Raw genomic sequence first — 7,017 nt, forward strand, 5'->3', positions numbered from 1 at the left:
CCGTCGGTATAAAAAAATGCAAAAGTGATTTTCGTCTAAAAGCAATCGAAAAATGAACGCAGACCCGCGTCCCTGTTTGCGGGATTTCGAGTGATTGCAAACAGTTCCTTTCAAAAGCACCGCTGAACGGGCTGCGAAACGCCACGAAAGTAACGAATGGAATGGTCTGGGTTTTCAGTACGTAGGAAGTCGGGGAAACCATTTTACGTGGCAACCAATATTCCGCGTAAACACGTGTTGCTCTCCTACTTTAGAAATACATGTGGCTTTCCATCGAGCGGTTAGAGCGATTGAAGCGTCCAATCCTCCGTTCTTGGAACGATTACTTTTTAACGGCGCAACGTACAGAAATTGTCTCGTGTATCATGTATTAAATATTGTTCCATCAACTTGCCTTCTGGCCAATGTGCAATTACCGGAAGAAGTTTGCCATGTTCCAAGTAACACGAAATTGTATAATTTTGTATAAATACGCATATTTTTATAAAAATTCAATATACAATTGAACGTTGAACGACGGCAAAGCAACGTCCGTTCCAAAGGCCTGGCTTGGAGCGCGGGAGATTGCATTTTGACTATTCGAATTTTATGGAACGTTTCGCGGCAGGAAATTTAACGGAACGGACGTACGGTCCTTCGTGACTGCAAATAATTCGTTCGATCCCGCATCCGGGGCTGTAGATGCCGTGATTTCGCGCGCTCAGTAGGACGCGCACCCCGTATTCCCCATCAAGCCCTAGCTTAGCCCATTTTAGGAGACTCCGCTGTCTTCCGAGCGGAGTACAATTTCCCCTGGCGCGCCTCACGGCGCCGTTTCCTTTTCTCCTTCCCTGCCGTGCTTCCTCCTCCTTTTCTATGTACCATTAATTAAGCGAAACTTCGAAACGAACTGTCAGAGTCCCGGATACAAGATAGTATAGTTATGTACCCTTCTCCTTCTCAACGCTGCCCGTTCTCTCTCGGAAAGACTCCCGGCGTGTGCGGTGACAACGACACCGTCGCACGTTTCAAGTGACGAAGTGATGAAAATGCCTGAAAGCATGAAGGGGGAAATGGACCTGTTTGACTTCCATTTGCTGTAAGTGACGAACAATGAGGCGAGAGAGCCGCGGAACGGCGGACATACGCACGGGTGAATCGTTAAAAGCCGCGCAACTCGCAATCCGTGTATCAGCAGCTCCGTCACGTGTATATTGCATTGTCGTGTAAAGTGATTTTTATATTCGCAGCGGGTTTCTCTCAGGGGTTTATAGAACATACAAATAAACCGAGCGCGATGTTCAGACACTCCGGAGCAAATGGATTCTCGATAAAAATTATCCTTTGATACATTCCACTCTCGGCCACAATTTTAAACAAGCCTGCACGTTGAAAAATTGAATTGGTTAGCACAGATTGTACAATAATCTCTCACCTGCCCTTTTCTGAAATCCCACCTCGTGACGCAAAAGGAGCAATAGTTTTCCAATCTTCGAGAAAAAGTTATTGCAACAGTCTGCCGCGTTAATAATTCATATCATATCTTCGTAAGCGAATACACGCAGCGGGAATCGCGTCGGCGGTATTTTGTATTTGTCGATCTCGCGTACTATAATGGCGCGACGCGACATTCGAACGCGAAATATTGAAATGGTATTGTTGCCGCAACAATACTCTTCCGGGAGCGACACAACGGATGCTGATAACCACGACCATCTGCGAAGTTCGTATTTATTCATGGCCAACGAGCGTGAGAGAGACGCCGGAGCGAGATATTCGTGCCGGAACATCTTACAGCGATAGCGGATTTTCTTCCCCGCGTTCTATCGTCGAAAATTAGCTGTACTGAAGCTTAATCCGTTTCTCTATTATCATAATTAACGTCGCGTGCTGTGTAATCGAAATGTCGTGCGTAAAGTTACGACGCTACCGAGAACGTCGCGAGGAGAATGCAAGAAGAGTACTTGTTTCGATAATATGTTTAACAAAACAGCTCGTGACATTTTAATTAAATCGTCGCGTATATCATTTCATAAAGTTATTTTATTATATACCTTGCGTTCTGAACGTTTCTGCACGAAAAGGTTATATTTAATAAATTTGATACTTAGAACGTTCGTTTACAGGCTCCTCGTATTATCGAGACTTATCTAAAGAAACGTTATTCTTTATAAAATGACGATAAGATGACAAAATTAAGATAAATTATTTCGGAAAAGTATTTGAAAGATCACAACTGGACGAAAATATTTTTAACCGCGGAAACGTTCCATTCTTTTGGCTATTATATAAATTATTTCAAGATATACTATTTTACTTCCGTACACTCAAAAGATTTTCTTCCTAACATTCGCTAACAGTTGAGATAGAAATTCTGTTTGTTATTTAAATTGATTAAATACAAAATATATACGATTTCGCAGTATCGGCTATTCATTTATATATCTCAGTTACTTTTTCGTACCTAGAAAATTGTTGCTGCAGTTGCAAAAAAAAATTTTTTTTTTAGTGTGTGCCCCAAAAAATTAATTGAGGCGACGATTAACGCGCGACTAGTTTTAATCATCTATTCATTAACGAGAGTGTTTCAATGTAGCCCTCTCGCTTCCGTCGCGAAACGTTTTACGTTTCAAATGGAAACACCGCAACAGTTCTCGAAATGGTTTAGCGTTGTAGCGCCATGTGACTTCTCAATAGCACTGACGAGATACAGGCGCCGGTGTGTTTCCTAAAGTTGCATACGAACTGTGATTAAATACAAACAGGAGATAGAGAGATACTCCGCGGAATCAGCATGCACAGACGGCACGCGATATCTATAATAACGTGACGAAACGGGCTGAAACGCCGCTGAGAATTGTTTTCCGACGTGCGCGGCTCGGAAAGATCGGCGTATTGGAATTTCTCGAATGCGAGCCGCCTGACCCAGTGACTTGGAAACCTGAAGAATCCACACGAGAAGATGTAAATGAGGACGAAAATGTTGGAAGAGGCCGCGCGGACTCGAGGCTGCTATGGAGGACGTCATAAAGGAGAGGCGAGAAGCCTCGAAAGAATGAACACTCGACGCTCCGGCTGACGTGGTTTTACGTGCCGGTATAATAGCTCTTGTCCGCCATCCGAGATAGTATCCAAGCTCGAAACGACCTGCCGGCCACTGCGCGACACAATCGTTAAGTCTACTCAGCAAGTTTCGTCGCTTCAGTCGGAAGTCCGTGTATTTGCAATTTACATAGATGTTTGCAGTTACCAGAATACAGACTGTAGACACGCGAAACCGCCAATTAAATACTCCTCCATTTTAGGGGCAGATCTAATTTAGCACTTTCAAGTGCGTTAGTTAATATCTCGTATGTGGAAACTTATGGCGTCCGTCATAACGTAGACAAGTTTGACGAGATAGCGCGTTAAAGCCGAATCAGACTAGCCGACGCGGATTGGATTAGGATTGGCGATTGTCGATTGTCTTCTAGCCAATGAAAGTAAAGCAGCCAGCGGTTCAAGTGCGTTAGTTAATATCTCGTACGTGGAAACTTATCGCGTCCGTTGCCACGTAGATAAATTTGAGGAGATAACGCGTTAAGGCCGAATCGGACTAACAATTGCCGACGCGGATTGGATTAGGATTGGCGATTGGCGATTGTCGATTGTCTTCTAGCCAATGAGAGTAAAACAGCCAGCGGTTTAATCGACTCTCATTGGCTAGAGGACAATCGTCAATCCCAATCCAATTCGGGTCGGCAACTGCTAGTCCGATTCAGCCTTTACACGTGTACACGGAACATCGCCGTCGTCTCGCACCCTCCGGCGAGTCGAGATGACTTTTTACGGCCGGGGAGCCTGCATTAACTCGAATATTAAGTGCCCAATACCCGCCTGTTTACGCGGTTTGATCGTCGACGTGACACCCCGTCTAAAATCGACTGGTACCGTCGAGCACACTTGTTGTACAGGCCTCATGGACGAGTTATGGGACTCCTGTTTGCCCCGTAGAAATACGGCGTATAACGAGGCCGTCGCGGCGAATTACAATCGCTCAGGCAACGAATGTCCTCGGGATTGCGCCATTATTAACGTCAACAGGTCTGATTTCGCGCAGTACGGAAGTAAACTCAAATCTGTGTATTTACATAGCGCTCGATCACCTTCCGCGTTTGCACGTGAACGTTAATTACCACCGACTGATCAGTGTGCTAATGGTCACTCCGTGTACGGCACGCACACTAAATATCCAATCGCGTCAATAAATTAACTGTCGTGTTACTACGATTGGATTTCTGTTATATATTTCATCCGGATAATCGAAATTGCGCGTGCTTTGTAAAAGGAAAGAGAATTATTTATCTTGTTCACTTTTACATGCATTGTGCATCCGTAATGTTTCTATTTTTTTATGACGTTATTGCAAAATATAAATCTCTCTCTCTCTCTCTCTCTCTCTCTCTCTCTCTCTCTCTCTCTCTCTCTCTCTCTCTCTCTTTCTTCTCTTCTCGACGGACTTGAAAACCGTACCATCTCGTCAAAAGAGAATAATACGACCGATGTTATCGGCATTATGCCGTAGAATCGAACGCATCAAATATTTTATAAGATTCCCATTCCCTTCGCTCGAGCACTACTTTATGTTCGACGGGATAGTGGTCTTATAAGATTTAAGAGCGTTTAATCAGCAAATACGCGCACACGAATAAACCCCAAGCCGATTTCAAAGAGCCAGATTTGTATTTTCCTACGTGCCGGCAATCCGATCATTGGAATTCTCTTTCCCGTCTTTATTCTTCCCCTCCGAAGTTTCGTCGTTTCTCTGAAACCGTGCGCCGATATCCAATCGAATCTCCCCAGCGCGTTCGTTTGGTATCTCCTTCGTAATGAGATTCTTGCCTCGCATGCAACACCAGCCACGGAGCCAGACGCATAAACGACACTTCTCTTTCACGAGAGGGTGAAAAGGAAGGAGCAAGAGAGGCGGGGGGGGGGAGAGAGAGAGAGAGAGAGAGAGACGCGAGGAAGAAAATTTTATCTATCTATAGCCTACAAAATATCTGCCTTGAAAAGACCCGACGCTCTCTCGTAGCGAAGTTAATAAAAAATCACCAATATAGTTGTATAAGATACATTTAAATAGAGTTGTACGGAGATCCTCGAATTAACCCTTTGAAGCATGGTGGTAACCCACGTTACCACCTCAACTCCGTTACTTTTTAGCCATTTAATTTCTAGTTAACGCATTTAGCTCGGGTTTTTTTGCATTTTTTTGCATTATCTTAACGATAAAAGAACATAAAAAAAGTTGAGTAGTCTTTAATATTTATTGTAAAAGTTTCATAACTAAATAAATATGGAAAACCAGCAACTTTTCCGGAAAAATTTATCATTGACCAAGTTGTTTAAGATTATTTCTTGAAAACTTTGTACAAAGGGATTTTCGGGGTCGCTTATTACGAATCTGATGTCAGATTTTCGAAATTAAAACTGGCCGACCTAAATTGGCGGTTGCAAGGTACGTGAATGTTTTAAGTTTTCAAGTTTTTCAGCGTTTTCGTTTGATTACGGTATTTAGGGACTCATCACGTTCGCGTCGTTAGCTTTGAGTAGTGCCAGAACGAATAAATTCTAAGAAATGATCAAATTTTGCATCCGTCATTTCGCGCGTGCTATTTTCTACATTCTATAAGAATTTTTTACTGAAATTTAGATTCCATGGCTCCTAATAATATCTAAATAATATCTAAATAAACCCATACAACCAAAAGCTTGCAACAACATTGCAACATTGTATATTGCAGTGTAATGTTACATAGATATTGCAGAGACATTATTTTACAAAATTACTTGAATAATGTTGTAGCAATATTATTTTAAAATATTGATACAATTATGTTTGTAATCTGTACATTGTTTGCTCATCTCACTTTTATAGTTTACTAGAAATCACAAAACGCGCGCTTCGCGCGCGCAATTTGTAGTTGGCCATTGTGTATTTTTAAGAATTTGTACTGTAATCGTATGCGCAACGTCAATTTAAAATAAAAAGTAATTTATTACTCACTGATACGATTCGCAACAGCAGAGTTGTACATCGATAACTATATGTGTTAAACTGTAAACATACAAATATGGACATGATTATTATAGACAAATTATATAAAATGGAAATTATTGTATAATATTAAATATACTTTATATTTTATATTTTTAAAAATAGATATTTATTAAAATAATTATATAGAATACTAAAAGTCTTTCTTTTAAATATAAACTCACAAAATTGTATACTTACGTATGGTTTTGTCCCTAACACTTATTCGAACCATCGTTCGAATCATTTAAATAAATCAAATAAAAACACGGAACAGATGTTTTATTTCGCACAAGTAGCAGATAACAAGAATGTAAGACACTCACCTTACCATTGCTCCGCCGTTGCCCGATGCCTCCTAGGCCCTGGCTCTTCCTCTCATTGTCAGATTTCCTTGTTCCACTCACACATCACTCACTCGCAAAAGTCATCGATCGCGCGAAATTTCGGACACTCCCGTACGCGATGTGAAATACCGCGAAACGCGCGAAATATTATTAACAAATATCGCGTGACTTGCTATCATACCAATTACTCAAACTAACAACTTGCTTTTTGATTCGGAAGAATAGGATAATGGATAAATCACTTTTGAATTGGCGATATAAAACGCAACGCGAGCACCGGAAGCATAATCTGCAGTAAAGAAGTAGTTATTAGATCGCATTTATATAATGTAACGACGTGCAATAAGCGACTTTCTTAAAGGCTGGTCTACAATACATGGAGTAAGCTGGAGTAAGGAGTAGGAGTAAGGAAATAAATCCATTTTATTTCTTACTCCCACTTCAGCTCTTAGGCTTACTCTCGGTGAATCAAAATGCCATCAATCAGTGTTACAATTATTTTAAAAATCATGCCCGTAAGGAGTAAGGGAGAGCCCTAACTTCTAGCTTTTGGTGTAAGGAAGCTGAAATACGGGCATGATTTTTAAAATAATTGTAACACTGATTGATGGC

This window comes from Vollenhovia emeryi, unplaced genomic scaffold (assembly GCF_000949405.1).
Source record: "Vollenhovia emeryi isolate VEMERY1.0 unplaced genomic scaffold, V.emery_V1.0 DF939133.1, whole genome shotgun sequence".
In the NCBI taxonomy this organism is placed as follows: Eukaryota; Metazoa; Arthropoda; class Insecta; order Hymenoptera; family Formicidae; genus Vollenhovia; species Vollenhovia emeryi.